The sequence below is a fragment of the Lathamus discolor genome, chromosome 3 (genome assembly GCF_037157495.1).
Source record: "Lathamus discolor isolate bLatDis1 chromosome 3, bLatDis1.hap1, whole genome shotgun sequence".
Classification (NCBI taxonomy): domain Eukaryota; kingdom Metazoa; phylum Chordata; class Aves; order Psittaciformes; family Psittacidae; genus Lathamus; species Lathamus discolor.
In genome coordinates this window covers 76,600,093-76,616,214 of record NC_088886.1, presented here as the reverse complement: position 1 = coordinate 76,616,214, position 16,122 = coordinate 76,600,093, and the positions used below count along the sequence as shown (strand labels likewise).

At 46.2% G+C, this 16,122-nt stretch overlaps 1 protein-coding gene across 8 annotated transcripts in view; it reads left to right on the top strand.

Annotated features, from left to right (window-relative positions):
- The window catches only part of LOC136009721 (uncharacterized), a 54,889-nt gene that overhangs the window by 3,433 nt on the left and 35,334 nt on the right, over positions 1-16,122 (top strand). For 2 of the 8 annotated variants that reach the window (XR_010610632.1, XR_010610630.1), the window contains exon 1: positions 9,699-9,836. The exons of the other annotated variants lie outside the window; for them this stretch is intronic. The gene's annotated coding sequence lies outside the window, so the exon portion shown is untranslated. Of the gene's footprint in view, positions 1-9,698; positions 9,837-16,122 lie in introns of those variants that run through there. 8 annotated transcript variants of the gene reach the window in all.

Genomic DNA, 16,122 nt, shown 5'->3' with positions numbered 1-16,122 from the left:
AAACAAGAATTCTCTAATCTGGATTTACACCTGCAGAATAACAGCAGCAATGCGGGAATACATGGATTTAGGAGGCAAACTGAAAACAAAAGTAATTTGTACATTGCAAATGTACAAATGGTTGTAAGGCAGTTTTATGGGGTATGCTTGCAAGCAAACACACAGAAAAGATATAGACATTTTAGGAGGAGCAAGACAGTACACTGCACAGCCATCCTTGATGTTCTTCATGCTGTACGTCTCTCTTCACTATTTACTTCACTATTACTCTTCACTTTGCAGTTCACAGGCTCCATGTATGCGCACCAGAAGTCTTGCTTTTTGTAGAGAAGTTTGGGATTTTCCAGCAAAATGCTCTTAACACAAATATCTTGCTTCCGTGTGGCTTTGTTCAGTAGTGAGATTATTTTCTCTCAATCACCTATGCTGCTTTCTGAAAATGTGGCATTTTAAAAAAGATGCTGAAGTAGCAGCTAACTTAAAGAATGGCTTTGTTTTGTGTTCTTGAGACATTCAACATGAATTAAAATACATCAGTCTTATCTGGCATTTAAGAATGATCATTACAGCTAATATGAAATTATTCTTGGTTTAAAGCTCTCCAAACACAGTACAAAATATGAATGTGCATGCCATTATTTTCAGGTTGGGTTTTTAAACGTGAGATTAAAAATAATTTTTGTTCCTTCATTCTTGTCTGGGTTTAGTAAACTAAACACATTTTCTTACTCTTCATTTTAACGTTTTCAATGTTCATAAGGGTAGTAATATTTTTACATTGAAAGCCTTCCTTCTAACTACAAGCTAAGGAGTCAGGAGATGCTGAATGTGCTGATGGAATTCACCTCCTTGACTTCAGTACATTCTTTTTAGTTTTCTGATTTATTTGGTTGTCATTTCATGCAAACTTAGCTTGTACTGCTCAAGAAAACAAAACAAAACTTGAAACCAGATATCTATGTGATCATTTGAGCTTACTATATAGAAATATCTGTGCTATCTTAGCTCTTCTCTGTGCCTTTGGCTAATGGGACCAGCAGGGTCTACCTTTGTGTGTTAAGGCCCATTATGTAATAATATTTAAATAACTATAATTATTAAATAACATTTAAATAAATATTAAATTAGTGTTTATTTAATAAATAGTTGGTAGGTTAACAAAGATAACTAAGATCTTTGTGATGCATTATCCAGTTAGAGCCTGGGTTCTCCTCAGTCTCTACCCATCTGACATTTAATGGGCAACTTTGCAATCAGTAAAGTGTTTATTTATCATACTGTAACTCCAGTGTACCTGGTCAGCACGTACCCCCTGAGTAGAAACAATAGCCAACCAGGAACTTCACTTTATTCTTTGCTGATGGGAACTGCTGGAAGGTCATCTACTGCTCTGGAGAAGAAGAAGCAACAGCATTTTTCAGGAGCAGAAAGACAGCATAGACATAACTGATGGCCAAATCTTCCCTCCTTTATATTTGGCACTCTTCTAAAAGTGTGTCACTTTCCTTTCTATGGCACAAAATATTGGATATTCCCTGGTTAATAGCATTAAGGATGGAATTTGTCATGTGATGCACTTTGTCATGTGATGTGCTTTGAGTTACTCAGAATTTCTGTTTGAGGTGTTCTTTCACCTAATTTATGAAAATTGCTGATGAGATGAATAAGAAAGTCTTCCAGCACCATCTGTCCAGAGACAGCTGGAAAAGTCAGTGTCATGCTCTGCTAGTCACTGGCATGTGGCAGCCAGGTAGTAAACCTTCGCATCGGGAAACTGGAGCTTCCTCTAGTTTATTGATTCTTTACAGGTACTTTCTTTCAGGATATGCAGAAATAAGATTATTATTGAAGGCTAATCAGTAAACTTTTTTAACTCCAAGACACTGTGGCATGGTTAAATTATTCATGCCAAAACACAAAACCCCACCCACAAAAGCCGAAGAAAAATCACAGTGATATTTTGACATTTATTAAGAATTGCTGTGTGAAAGTTTCTTTTTTAAAGAAAGCTATCGTTACAGTTTTAGGATGAAGAAATCAACAACAGCGTAAATGGAGTCATCACAGTTCAAGGAATTTGCTTGCTCTGAAATGTGTAGCTTTAAAAGTATAATTAGATCACTTTTTGATTTGTGGGTGTTTTGCCTTTGTCAGGTCACAGGCTTTGTACAGTGGTGTGTTTTTTTTTTTTTTTTTCTCCAGGAAGTGACCAAAGAGAAGGAAATGAAATACTTCAACCATAAGTAACTCAGAGCACACTTTAATGATCATCTCCTTCTTCATGAAGGAAGAGGATGAAGGAAAAGGAGATGGGAGGCTGAAGGAAAATGAAGTAACATGTTATGTAGTTTGCATTATGGTGTTGGAATGTTTAATGCTCTTGATGGCAATAGTTCTGGCCTGTGTATATTTGGGCAAGACCACTGGCAGATATAGCCTTCATAAGTGTTTTTTCTAGAATCCTTATCAATTGCTTCTTGCTGACAGTTTTAGTACCACTAATGAGATCCTTTTTTTTCCAGAAAGTCCACTGATCTTCTGATTCATAAATCTAAACTAAAACTTTACTGTATCTGTTACCTGGCCTTGCTATGGCAAAGTGCAGAACCTCATGTCTATAGCATGTTTTTTTTAAGTTAAGAGGAAGGAGTCTCATTCATTAAGCACTTGCCAAAGCACGCCTTTGAGTTGTTTCTGTCCATCTCTTCTCAAATATGTACGTGCTGGGAAATGAGTGTTTTGTGCATGAAAATGGATTTTTGGCAACTTGTCTTCCGACTGGCATCATCAACTACATGTTTTAAAAGTTTTTAATCTTCCTTCCCCATTCAGCATTCTTTTAGAGATTCCATTTTGAAGGGACACTGAATTTTCTTCTGTATTTTAGGCCTAGTTTGATACCTTAAATAAGCTTTTTTTTCAAGCAGCAGCCTCTCATCAGTCTTTAATCTTGTGTTACGGTGAATTAAAACAGAAATTCATGAGAGAATGTCTGTTGAATTGTCTTTTTGCTGAGTGCTATAGTTGCATCATTTAGTTTTTATGGCTGCAGTTTCAACTGGAGAAAGTCTGTGGGGGTGAATCTGGTATTCATGTAGTGCTGCACAGTGTTGTTGATCTGGAGTTTAAATGTTTTAAACTGCATACTTTTAGTTGTTAAGAATCTCCAGCATTTCTGTGTAAAACAGATGCTGTACAGCAAACCTTATTTATAAGGTGGTGTAGCTTCCTTCTGCAATGACTTGTTTTTGGTTTGGAGAGCAGCTGAAGTTGTGGATGTGTTTGTTTTAAGTTTTCAGTGGGTCTGCTGGAGTGGCAGCTATGACATCAGCCCAGACCCAAATTACATAGTCCCTGGAAAATGCACACTTTGAACTGGCCAGCAGTGAAGGAAAGAAAGAGTATGTTAGACTGTCAGAGTTTATGCTGTGGAACAGATGAGAGGCCAAGTACACCAACTGCCAGTTAAATGATTCCTAAAATAAGATGGTGATTTTTTTTTTTTTCTTTTCTCAGCTGAAAGGTCAGGTTTTCCATAACTCCTCTAATCTTCTAGTTACAGTGTCTGCTTTAGAAGCACTACTGCAGAGGCAGCAATACGCAATCCAAGTTTTATCTCATTAATGGAGTTTTTATTCATATATATATATAATTTATGTATATGTAATTGTTTTTAGAATCACTGTAACTGCAGCATGGGGCATGCTTTATTTGTCAGTCTGCCCTTGAGACAGGTGCTGGAGAAGTTATTTTTTTTTAAGCCTCCTTGAAGAGAGTTGGAAAATCTGTGTCATCTCAGACAATGCTATCAGGTAATGAAAATGGGAATGACAGAGTCCTAACGTTGCAGATAAAACTTCCAAGTACTGAAGACTTGGCTTCCTGCATGTGTCTGGAATTGCAGATGCAGGACAACTGCTGATCTGGGGTGTCTTTCCTCAGCTGATGGTGGGGTGGGTGCCTCTGACAGATGTGGCCTCAGTCCACATCTGTGGTGTCTGGGCAGGGGCTTGCAAGCTTTCTGTCCTTACTTGGGCTGTGATGTGACATGCAGAAGGTTTCAGCAGCTCTGTTTTAATGGCTTCGTGGCTGCACTGCTATGAGCATGCCCTGGTCAAGAGCAAACGTGCAGTCCATGCATCTGGACCCTGCTCCTCTTGCCTGCCCTCTTGCAGCATGGAGGAAGATTACTTCAGTAAAGTGAGAACTGCAGTTCTGCACTGTGTTTGATCCATGGAAAGAGAATTCTCTAATTACAGGATTTGGAAATATTTCAGAACCTCAAGATAAAAACGTGGAGTACAGCATTAATGTGGATAAAAATGTGGATTTAGGACTCTCTTCTGTGGATCATGTAACCTTAAGATAGCTCTTATATCTTAATTTTTCCATGTTACTTCCAAGTCTCATAGGGGACTCCTGTTTCTTTATTCCCCTTGTCCTCTTCTATCTGAAGCCCTTTTTGTCACTGATTTGTCTTTAGCCCTTTCTCCTTGCTTTCTCCCACAGACTTTGGAGTAGCATCATGGCAGATAAAGCAAGATTGGTGGGTTCTTTTTTCCTGCCTGTGTTTTCTTCTGCTGGCAGACAGCCAGAAAAATGGTGGTCCCTGTAACACACAGGGGCAGACCTTCCTCTAATGCTTTGCTGTGGAGAGAATGCAGCCTGTAGAGCCACGTGCCTGTTGCATGTAGCTGCTCCTGGGGAAAGGTGGGTCAGATTCTTAGGACCCTCTAGTTTTGCTGCTTGGGTTTGGGCTGCAGCGCTCCCTCTCTATGCTCTCCCTGTCTCCATTTTGTGGGCAGTCTTACCTGAGCATGAATCAAAACCTGGGAGCACGACATAACTGTTTGGATTTGATCAGGGCTTGGAGGTTTCCAAGGAGCTGAATTTGTATCCTTTCTGACTTTCGATTTCAGGAATGTCCTTACTAACTCCTGTTTGGTGCAGGCAGTGGCCAGGCTGAGGAGCCTTGAGCTGCCAGCACGGAGTGTCTCTTGCTCCAGTGCTGGGTGTCTGGGATAACCAGCATCAGGAGTGCAGGCAGGATGCCTACTGTGACTTATACTGATAGCATGTAGGCCACGAATGATTCTGCACTTGTGCTTTGTTTCTCCCACCAGCTGAGACAATTCCCTAGTATGAGGGTGAAGAAGGAAATGGAGAAATCCGACGCAGGTCTGACCACCTCCTCTGTCTGTACGGGAATCTCTGCCTCTGACAGACATGTCAGGGACAACTGGGAGGATGTGTGCTGGCACTCTGTGAACAGAGTGTGGTGAGCTAATGGCATATTCTGCCTCTCCCTGCACTACTCTCCTCTACTGCTTGTGACAGTGGCTGTGTAGCAAGTAGAGGAATGGAGATGGTTTCTGAAGTGTTCCGCTGGCCTGCTTCACCTCTTCTGCTTGCAGAAGCCTCTTCTTTGAGGAGACTCTGGTTGTGTCATTTGGTTTGCTCCTTCCTAGATGCAAATGAGCTGTTCCATAGTGGTTTGTTTTTCAGTCTTCAATGGCTTGATTTGCTTGGAACAGTATTTAAAAACAAAGAGAAGAGTAAACTTTCCTCAATAATCTGAACGCAGATTTTAGTTACAGCCACATCCCTGGTTTCTCTCCTGGTAGATTTTAGCTTTCTAAAGCAACTGAAATGCAAAGAGTATCGGGTAAGCTTGGCAGCACTCCTGTTTGCCACCAGATGTTTGTGATAGATAGTCCCTTAAACAGTGTTCTTCTTGTCTTGGTGCAGGATTTCTAGTGGCATTTTCTAGCACTTTGTGAGGTTGGAGACTAAGCTGTGTGTGTGTATCCTTCTGAGATGTCACTTCTTAGGGTTTTTGACCCTCTTTCTGAGCAGTTTTCAGTGAGATGTGACTTTTGAGAGCTATGTATTTGTACAGTACTGGATCAAATACCCGTATGAATACCTTCTGCTGTTGCTTGCCTGCTTTCAGCTTGCCCATTTCCTTCGGCGTCTTGTTTCTGGGCAGACCTGGCTTCTGACTTGCCAGCTTCCAACTGCTGGGAGCTTTTTGGCTGTCAATACCATCCTGCTTCCTCCCTGGCTCACCATGCAGGCTGTTGTGGGCTATGCTTAAGCAAAGGCACTGGTGTCAGTGAGCTCACTGGAATGAGAATGAGCACAAGAGGAAAAAGAAGCTTAAATGGCAAAGCTGCTTCTGGGCCTCTTTTTTGTGGAGCAAGGGAGTACAAATACATTGCCAGATGTGGCATGTTCCAGCTCTCCCAGTGTTTTGACAATGCTGTTGAACGCATCCATTCTCAATATAACACAAACAGCTGCCGAGGTCCCAGCGTTTGCATCAGTAAGCAGCTCCAAAGGGACTCTGCAGCAGTCTGGGGGCTGCTTCTGGCTCCTGTGTCTAAAGGATGAGAAGAGCCGAGGCAGACAGCCCTGTGGTTGATGTCCTTGTTCCAGAGTCCCACCTGGGGCCATGTGCTGGAGATCTGACACAGCCTGTTTTCAGAGTGGCCTGTATATCTCATTGAGGGAACTAGCTACTGCCAGCAAAGGTGAGCAATGGTGCCAGCTCATGAAGGAGAATAAGGAGAAGGGTTGGAGTTACTGGCCGGAGGTGGGTGCTTGTCTGGGGCCTTGTCTTTTAAGTGCAACTCTGATGTTCTGGGTCCCAGCTTTGGGGTCCTTTCAGAGGCTGCTCGTGCTGGGTATCATCACATGTAAGGCAGGTGGATACTTTTTTGTTTCTCCCCATGGTGGTGTTTTGGAATTGAGTGCATCCTTAGTTAAGGATTTTGCATGTTCAGTTTCTGAGAAGGTGGTGGGAGAGGCATAGAGAACTGTTTTACATGGGTGCAGTATGAACAGGTAAATAGAAAGAACTCCTAATCCCCTCTGTTCCTTATCTCATGGTCAAGCTCTCTCCAGCAGTCAGAAGTGCCACTTAGGATGGGGTTTGGTTGTGATGGCAATTTTATTGTTTTGATCATAAATGTCAAGTTTAGCACTTAGAGTGTTTGTATGTGGCCTTGGAGGGTTGATTGCAGGTTGTGATGACAGTCTGAGTCACAGCAATGGAACGATTCTGTCCATAAGCCACTGTTGTGGTTTACCCCTAACTGGTAACTCAGCACCATGCAGCAGCTTGCTCACCCCTCTCGTCCACCCTCCCCAGATGGGAGGGGAGGAGAATCAAAGGAATGTAAAACCTGCAGGTTGAGGTAAGAACAGTTTAGTAACTGAAGTACAATATAATATATTTATGTAGAATGTAAAACTAAAAGAGAAAGGGAAGAGGAAAACCCCAATAAGCACAAGTGATGCACAATACAATTGCTCACCACCTGCTGACCAATACCCAGCCTGCCCCTAGTGCTGATCATTCCCTTTGTGGTAACTCCCCATAGTTTATATACTGGGCATGATGTGCTGTGGTATTGAATACCCCTTTGGCTAGTTTGAGTCAGGTGTCCTGTCTCTGCTCCCTCCCGGCTTCCTGTGCCCCTCTGCATGGCAGAGCACGAGAGACTGAAAAGTCCTTGATCAGAGTAGGTGCTCCTGAGTAACAACTAAACCATGAATGTGTTATCAGCAGTGTTCTCAGAGTGATGCCAAAACACAGCACTGCACCAGCTACTAGGGAAAAAAATAGCTTTGTCCCAGTCGAAACCAGGACATAGCATTCACATTGTACCAGGTCTCACACTTTCCACCATCACCTTTCCTGCCCTTTCAGAGGTATGTATTTATATATGTATATATACCTATACATACATTTATATTTCTATATATATACACACACACAGATATCATGCCCATAGTCTGTGGACCATGTCTACAAACTTTCATTGAGACTCGCTCCACCTGTTGTGAGTCTCTCCGGGCAGGAAAGATGGATGGTGTGTGGTGTTGGATTGTTGCATGCTCATGAGTGTATGGCCACCATGGAAGTGAAAATATCCCATGTATACAGTTTCATACAGTTCAGTTCAGTGGTTGTTCTCACCCAAGTTTAAATCCCCCTGAGGTACACACTGGACTTCCCCATCCTCCCACATTACCCACCAAGTGCACCCAGGTCTTTGAGCAAAAGCAGTCCCATGAGTGGCTTTACTTTTGCCCGAGGCAGAAATAACTCAATCTGTTTTCTCCAGCACATAGATTCTTTGGTAGTTTGTTGTACAGTGGGGCCTCCTCAGCACGTGTCACCTCCTCCTCTGGTGACATCCCAAACTCTTTGCCCTTCGGCCAGTCCATAATGACTTCTAGGATTCCTGGGTGACTGTGTTTCCTGTTCGAGCTCGTTGTGTGCTAATTCACATCAGTTGCATGATGTGTAGAGGAGACCCTGCCTTTGAACATCCAGCCCAGCATGGGCCACCAGAGTGGCAGGAGGAGCTGTGCTTTGTGCCAATCCCTTCTGAAGCAGCTAGAAGCCCTTCATAGCCTGCCAGTATCTCTTTTTCGGTTGGAGCACAGCTGGCCTCAGATCCTCTGTATCCCTGACTCCAAAAGCTGAGGAGTTGACCTTGAGTCTCCCTTGGAGCTTTCTGCCAGAGGCTTCAGGCAGGACCATTCTCCCCAGCTGCAGTGTAGAGCACATTTTTCATATCTGCCCCGGTCTGGTCCAAAGACTACTGCATGAATCACAGAATCACAGAATCCCAAGGGTTGGAAGGGACCTCAAAAGATCATCTAGTCCAACCCCCCTGCAAGAGCAGGGTAACCTACAGTACATCACACAGGAACTTGTCCAGGCGGGCCTTGAATATCTCCAGTGTAGGAGACTCCACAACCCCCCTGGGCAACCTGTTCCAGTGCTCTGTCACTCTTACAGTAAAGAAGTTCTTCCTGATGTTAACGTGGAACTTCCTATGCTCCAGTTTACACCCATTGCCCCTTGTCCTATCACTGGATATCACTGAAAAAAGCCTAGCTCCATCATCCTGACACCCACCCTTTACATATTTGTAAACATTGATGAGGTCACCCCTCAGTCTCCTCTTCTCCAAGCTAAAGAGACCCAGCTCCCTCAGCCTCTCCTCATAAGGGAGATGTTCCACTCCCTTAATCATCTTTGTGGCTCTGCGCTGGACTCCTTCAAGCAATTCCCTGTCCTTCTTGAACAGAGGGGCCCAGAACTGGACGCAATATTCCAGATGCGGCCTCACCAAGGCTGAGTAGAGGGGGAGGAGAACCTCTCTTGACCTACTAACTACTCCCTTTCTAATGCACCCTAAGATGCCATTTGCCTTCTTGGCCGCAAGAGCACATTGCTGGCTCATGGTCATCTTCCTATCCACCAGGACCCCCAGGTCCCTTTCCCCTTCGCTACTTTCCAGCAGGTCACCCCCCAACCTGTACTGGTACATGGGGCTGTTCTTCCCCAGATGCAAGACTCTACACTTGCCCTTGTTAAATTTCATCAAGTTTCTCCCCGCCCATCTCTCCAGCCTGTCCAGGTCTCGCTGAATGGCAGCACAGCCTTCTGGTGTGTCAGCCACTCCTCCCAGTTTTGTGTCATCAGCGAACTTGCTGAGGGTGCACTCAGTTCCCTCATCCAGGTCATTGATGAAAATATTAAACAGCACCGGTCCCAGCACCGACCCCTGAGGAACTCCACTAGTCACAGACCTCCAGCTAGATTCTGCGCCATTGACCACAACTCTCTGCCTTCTTCCTTTCAACCAGTTCTCGATCCACCTCACTACTTGATCGTCAAGCCCACACGTCTTTAGCTTATCTATGAGGATGCTGTGGGAGACAGTATCAAATGCCTTACTGAAATCAAGAAAAACTACATCTACCGCTCTACCATCATCCCTCCACCTAGTCACTTCCTCATAGAAGGCTATAAGGTTGGTCATACATGACTTCCCCCTCATAAAACCATGTTGGCTGTTCTTAATGACCCCCTCATCCTTGATATGCCTAGTGATGGAGTCAAGAATAAGTTGTTCCATCATCTTTCCAGGGATGGAGGTAAGGCTGACCGGTCTATAATTACCCGGGCCTCCTTCTTGCCCTTCTTATAGACTGGTGTAACCTTTGCCATCCGCCAATCCTCAGGCACATCTCCCATTTCCCGCGACTTACCAAAGATGTTGGAAAGTGGCCTAGCAATGACCTCCGCCAGCTCCCTCAGCACCCGTGGGTGCATTCCATCCGGACCCATCGATTTACAGATGTCCAGTTTGCATAGCTGATCCCTAACCCAATCCTCATCTACCAAAGCAAACTCCTTTGTCCTGACTCCTTCTGGGGCTATAGAAATCCGGGGCCCTCGGGGAGAGTCTGCAGGAGTAAAGACAGAGGCAAAGAAGGCATTCAGCACCTCTGCCTTCTTTATATCCTCTGTCTCCAGGGCACCCACTTCGTTCAGCAGTGGGCCTATATTGCCTCTTGTGTTAGTTTTATTTGCTATGTATTTGAAGAAGCCCTTCCTATTGTCTTTAACCCGACTAGCAAGATTGAGTTCCAAGGAGGCCTTAGCTGTCCTAATTGCCTCCCTACATCCTCTAACAACTGTCCTATATTCCTCCCAAGCGGCCAGCCCCTCCTTACATAATCTATAGATTCTCCTTTTCCACTTGAGTTTGCCCAGCAGCTCCTTGTTTAACCACGCCGGTCTCCTAGATCCCTTACTTGATTTCCTACTCATTGGGACGCTCCGATCCTGAGCTTGGAAGAAGCGGTCCTTGAACGCTAACCAACTATCTTGAGCCCCTTTACCGCCTAGTACCCTTTCCCATGAGACTTCCCTTAGCAGTTGACTGAAGAGGCCAAAGTTGGCCCTTCGGAAATCCAGAACTGTGCCTTTGCTAGGTATTCTATTCCTCCCACACAGGATCCTAAACTCCACCATCTCATGGTCACTGCAGCCAAGGCTGCCATTGACCGTCACCACTTCGACCAAACCCTCCTTGTTGGCAAGTACTAAATCTAGCAGCGCTGCTCTCCTAGTTGGTACGTCCACCATTTGCATTAAGAAATTATCATCAATGCACTCGAGGAACCTCCTAGACTGTGAATGACTGGCTGTGTGAGTCTTCCAGCAAATATCGGGGTAGTTAAAGTCCCCCACGACGACTAAGGCATGTAGTCGCGAGGCTACTTCCAGTTGCCTGTAGAAAGCCTCATCAACTCCTTCGTCCTGATCAGGTCTGTAATAGACCCCCACAACTGTATCACCCGTGCCAGTCTGCCCCTTAATTTGTACCCACAGACATTCCACTTGCTCCTCATCCGACCCCGGACAGAACTCAATACATTCTAGTTGCTCTCTCACGTAAAGAGCCACTCCACCACCTCGCTTCGCTGACCTATCTTTCCTAAAAAGGACATAGCCATCCATGACCACATTCCAGTCATGTGAACTGTCCCACCATGTCTCTGTAATCGCCACTAGATCATAACCTTTAGCCTGCACACAGACTTCTAACTCCTCCTGTTTATTCCCCATGCTGCGTGCATTGGTGTACAGGCATTTCAGGGAGCCAGTCCTAGTACCCTTTTTCCCCTGCGGGACAGGGTCTAAAAAGCAATCCTTTCCCACAAGTGAAACAAGAGATTGATAGTCCTCCTTAGCCCGCCATCCTTCAATCCCTAGCATGTTCCTCTTGGGCTTGTCCCCAACAGGCCCAGTTAAATCCCCTCCCCCCTTCCTAACTAGTTTAAAGCCCTGTCAATAAGCCCTGCTAACTCCTGCCCCAAAACCCTTTTTCTTCTCTGGGACTGGTGTATCCCGCCTGTCACCAGCAAACCAGGTGTCACATACAGCAGCCCGTGACTGAAAAACCCAAACCCCTGCCTTTGGCACCAGTCACGTAGCCATACATTAACCTGCAGAGTCTTCTTGTGTATCCCTTCACCCTCGCTTGCAACAGGTATGGAGGCAAACACCACTTGCGCTCCAGACCCTTTAACCAGCCGTCCCAGGGCCCTGAAGTCTCTCTTCATCGCCCTTACGTTCCTCGTAATAATTTCGTCACTGCCAACCTGAAAAACCAGCAGTGGGTAGTAGTCAGACGGCTGCACCAGTTCAGAGAGTTTCTTTTTAACATCTCTAATCCGAGCCCCAGGCAGGCAGCAGACCTCCCTGTGGGGTGGATCCGGTCGACAAATGGGCCCTTCTGTTCCCCTCAGAAGGGAGTCACCCACCACAATTACTCTTCTTTTCTTCTTGGTTGGGGAAGTTCTGAGGCATGTGGGTGAGTGACAAGCCCTGGGTGACTCACTAGATAGATTTGCCTCACCATCTCCATTCACCTGGCCCTGAATTTCCAAGACCTCGTACCTGTTATTCAAGGGCAATTGGGAGGGAGGAAGGGATTGTGAGGGTTTTCGCTTACCTCTCTGAGGAGGAACCTCCCTCCATCCATCCTTGTCCATTAAGCTCTCTCCTTCTGTCTGATGGTAGGAGGGAAGGGGATCCATAACTTGTTGAACCACTTCCCTCTGCCCTTGCCTTAGGGTGTGGTTCCACCAATCTATTTCACTTTCACACTCTCTAATGGCTCTCAACCTTTCTACCTCCTCCCTCAGTTCAGCCACCTGCCTGAGCAGGTCATTTATTTGCTCACAGCGAACACAAGCAGTATCACTGGCTCCCTCCAATACAAGTGCCAGGCTCAGGCATTCGCTGCAGCCAGAGACCTGCACAGCTGCGTGTCTGCAGGAAGGCTCAGTCTGGATACCCACATTAGTACTCACTACAGCTTTCGATCGTGTTGTAACCATGATCTATCTGGTCAATCAATCCGTCTACGTCTCTCAGCACTCCTTCCCCCTCCTGTACTCCAGGCGAGTCCTCTCGATGAGGCGGATGGAACGCTTCCCTGCCCGCTCGCCTGCCCGCGCGAACTGCCGCGCAAACTGCCTCGACGCTCTCTGTTTGCCGGCTCTGGTCGCCGCGCTCCTGGTCGCCGCGCTCCCTGGGAAGGTTTTTTAGCCACTCCCAGCTGGTGCCACTCCTCCTGGCTCCGCCCCCTGTGAGTCAGCCCCTCGCGGGAGCTGAGCTTCCGAGTCCTGGGCAAGTCCTTTTGAGGACTTGAGGCTCCCTCCTCAGTGGCTCTTGTCACTCTGAGTTGAGGCTCCTGGACGCTGATCTCTCCCCTCTCTGCTCCGGTGTTGCAGGCGTCCTCTCTCAAGCTACTCACCTCAGCAACTATCTCTCGTTTAATTTGTTCAAAGGCTCATTGTTGTTCAGGGCCCCATTTGAAATCATTCTTCTTCCAGGTCATGTGATAAGAGAGGGCTTACACTCAGACTGTAATTTCGGATGTGCATTCTTCAGAACCCACAACACTTAAGAAAGCTTGTGCTTCTTTCTTTTTAGTTGGTGGAGACATTGCTATTATCTTGTTGATCACATCTGTGGGGATCTGGCAATGTCCACCTTGCCATTTTGTTCCCAAATACTGTTTTTACTGTGCAGGTCCCTTGGCCTTTCTCTGTTTAATGGCAAAAACGGCTTTCAGCAAGATTTGGATTATTTTCTTCCCTTTCTCAAAGACTTCTGCTGTATCGCCCCACATGATAATGTCATCAATGTATTGCAGGTGTTGTGGAGCTTGCCCCTCTTCCAGTGCAGTCTGAATCAGTCCATGGCAGATGGTAGGTCTGTGTTTCCACCCTTGGCACAGTCAATTCCAAATGTATGGGAAGCCCCTCCAAGTAGAAGTGAACTGTGGCCTGTGCTCTGCTGGCAAAGGGATTGAGGAAAAGGCATGAGCAATATCAATTGTGGCATACCACTTGGCTGCCTTTGCATTTCATGTTGAAGTTCTAGCATGTCTGGTATGGCAGCACTCGGTGGTGTGAGTTCAGAGGAGGGCCATGAGGATCATGGGAGGCCCACGCAGATGATCAGGGCCTAGAGCACCTCCTTTATGAAGACAGGCTGAGAAAGTTGGGGCTGTTCAGCCTGGAGAAGAGAAGCTGCATGGAGACCCCATAGAAGCCTTACAGTATGTGAAGCGGGCCTACAAGGATGCTGGACAGGGGCTCTTGGTCAGGGACTGTAGCAATAGGAAAAGGGGTAATGGGTTCAAATGAAACATGGGAAGTTCAGATTAGAAATAATTAAGAAGCTCTTTACTGTGAGGGTGGTGAGGCACTGAACAGGTTGCCTAAAGAAGTGGTAAACGCTCCATCCCTGGCATTATTCAAGACCAGGCTGGACAGAGCCTTGGGCAGCATGGTCTAGTGTGAGGTGTCCCTGCCCATGGCAGGGGGGTTGGAACTAGATGATCTTAAGGTCTTTTCCAACCCCAACCATTCTATTATTCTATGATTCATTCAGGCCACAATAGTCTACTGTTAGTCTCTGCTCTCCATTAGACTTTCACACTGGCCTCATGGGGCTATTAAAGCGTGAGCAGGTTCTGCTGATCACTCCTTTGCTCTCCAATCTGTGGATCAGCTCATGGGTGAGAATCAGGGAGTCTCGGTTGGTGTGATATTGCATGGTTGTGGTTATGACTGGCATTTGTGGTTGTTTGACCATCAGCAGCCCCACAACAGAGAGACCAGGCAAGGTAGTACCAGCCCATGGGTACCCTGTTGGGTCCTTGAAATACTTTCTCTTGAGATAGTCTATGCTATGGGTGCATGGAGTCTCTGGGCCAGTCACACTAGGGTGGGTTCTTTTCCCACTCCTTCCCATTGAGGCTGATTTCAGTCTCCAGTACAGTCAGCTGCTGGGATGCCCCTGTCACTCCAGAAATACAAATGTGTTTAACCCTCGGTGATATCAGGGTACACTCTGCAGAGGGGTCTATGAGGGCCTTACACTTCTGTGACTCAGATGTGCCAGGCCATCTAATCATACATACCACATTAATGTGGTTTTCCCTCTCCTGCACCTGGCTGGAGGTAGGGCGCCTCTATGCCTGGTCCTAGGATGCTCTGCTTCTTGTAAAAATGGATTAGAATTCATGACTTTAGGATGAGGTGTAAGGTCAGCCCTCCCACTCTGTCTGGGAAGCTGTCCCCCAGAGACTGGAGCAATGTCTGTTCTAGAAGAGCCCCCATGTATGGTTGTTCATGTACTGGTAGGTAGGTTTTCCATCTAAGAAAAGCAGGACTGAGGTATTTTTTTCATCACACTTCCTCATGTCCTCTGCATGGTCTCGCAAGTTAAACCACAGGGAAGCCTGTAGAGTGTACCTTCTATATCCTCCCTCTTGAGATGAAGGCCACTTACTGTCAGTAGCTGAGATGTTGGTGTGTACAGGTGGGGAGTGGAATCTCTCCTCTATTTGCTGCTGTAATTCCTGGAACCGTTTCTCCCATCATTCAGACAGCTTTCCCACAGCCGAGATGTAAGATCATTGCGAGGTAGAGAGTTTTTCTTAATACTGCTGGAGTTGGCAAGTGAATTCATTCACCACTGGCGTCTCTATGTGTATGTAGTTCATTACTGCCAATGAGTTGTTGTGTGACGATGGTGTACTTCATACCAGTTTCTGCCACATGAATCATGCACTAGATGATGTGTCTAGGCCACCAGCTCCATTGTCCCAGCATCGGAGCAGCTGTGTGATCATGTGCTTGCCTGGATGGCAGGTGAAATCCTTTCATCTATCCTTCAGCTCACTCAGGGACAGGGATTGAGAGGTTACTTCTGGTTCTGCCTCTTCCTCTGCTGTGCTGGCTCTGCCTCACCCTCTTTCACTACATGAGGTGACTTCAGTGTCCATTTCTTCTTCTGTACAGGGGTGACTGACAGCGGTATTTGCTTCAGCAGCAGTGCCTGCTACCAGGGTTAGAGTAGTAGTCCAACCCCTGTTGTCAGGGCTGGATTTGGTGCAGTATCTGTTGCTGGCATTGGTGTTGCTGCAGTGTTTGTCGCTAGGATTGGAGTAACTGCAGTGTCTGTTGCTGGGATTGGGGTAGGTGCAGTGTCTGTCGCTAGGGTTGAATAGCTGCAGTGCCTGTTGTTGGTGTTGGAGTTGCTGCTGTGTCTGTTTCATTGCCATCAGAAGCTGCAGTGTCTGTTCCTGGGGTTGGAGTTGCTGTTGTGTCTGTCTCTTTGCCGTCAGATATAGAGACATCTTCCCCTTGAGGGTATGGGATAGTGTTGAGTAGGGCTCAGTAGGCATGGGCCAGACCCCAGCATGTTGAGGTGGTTTGTCCCTCTCT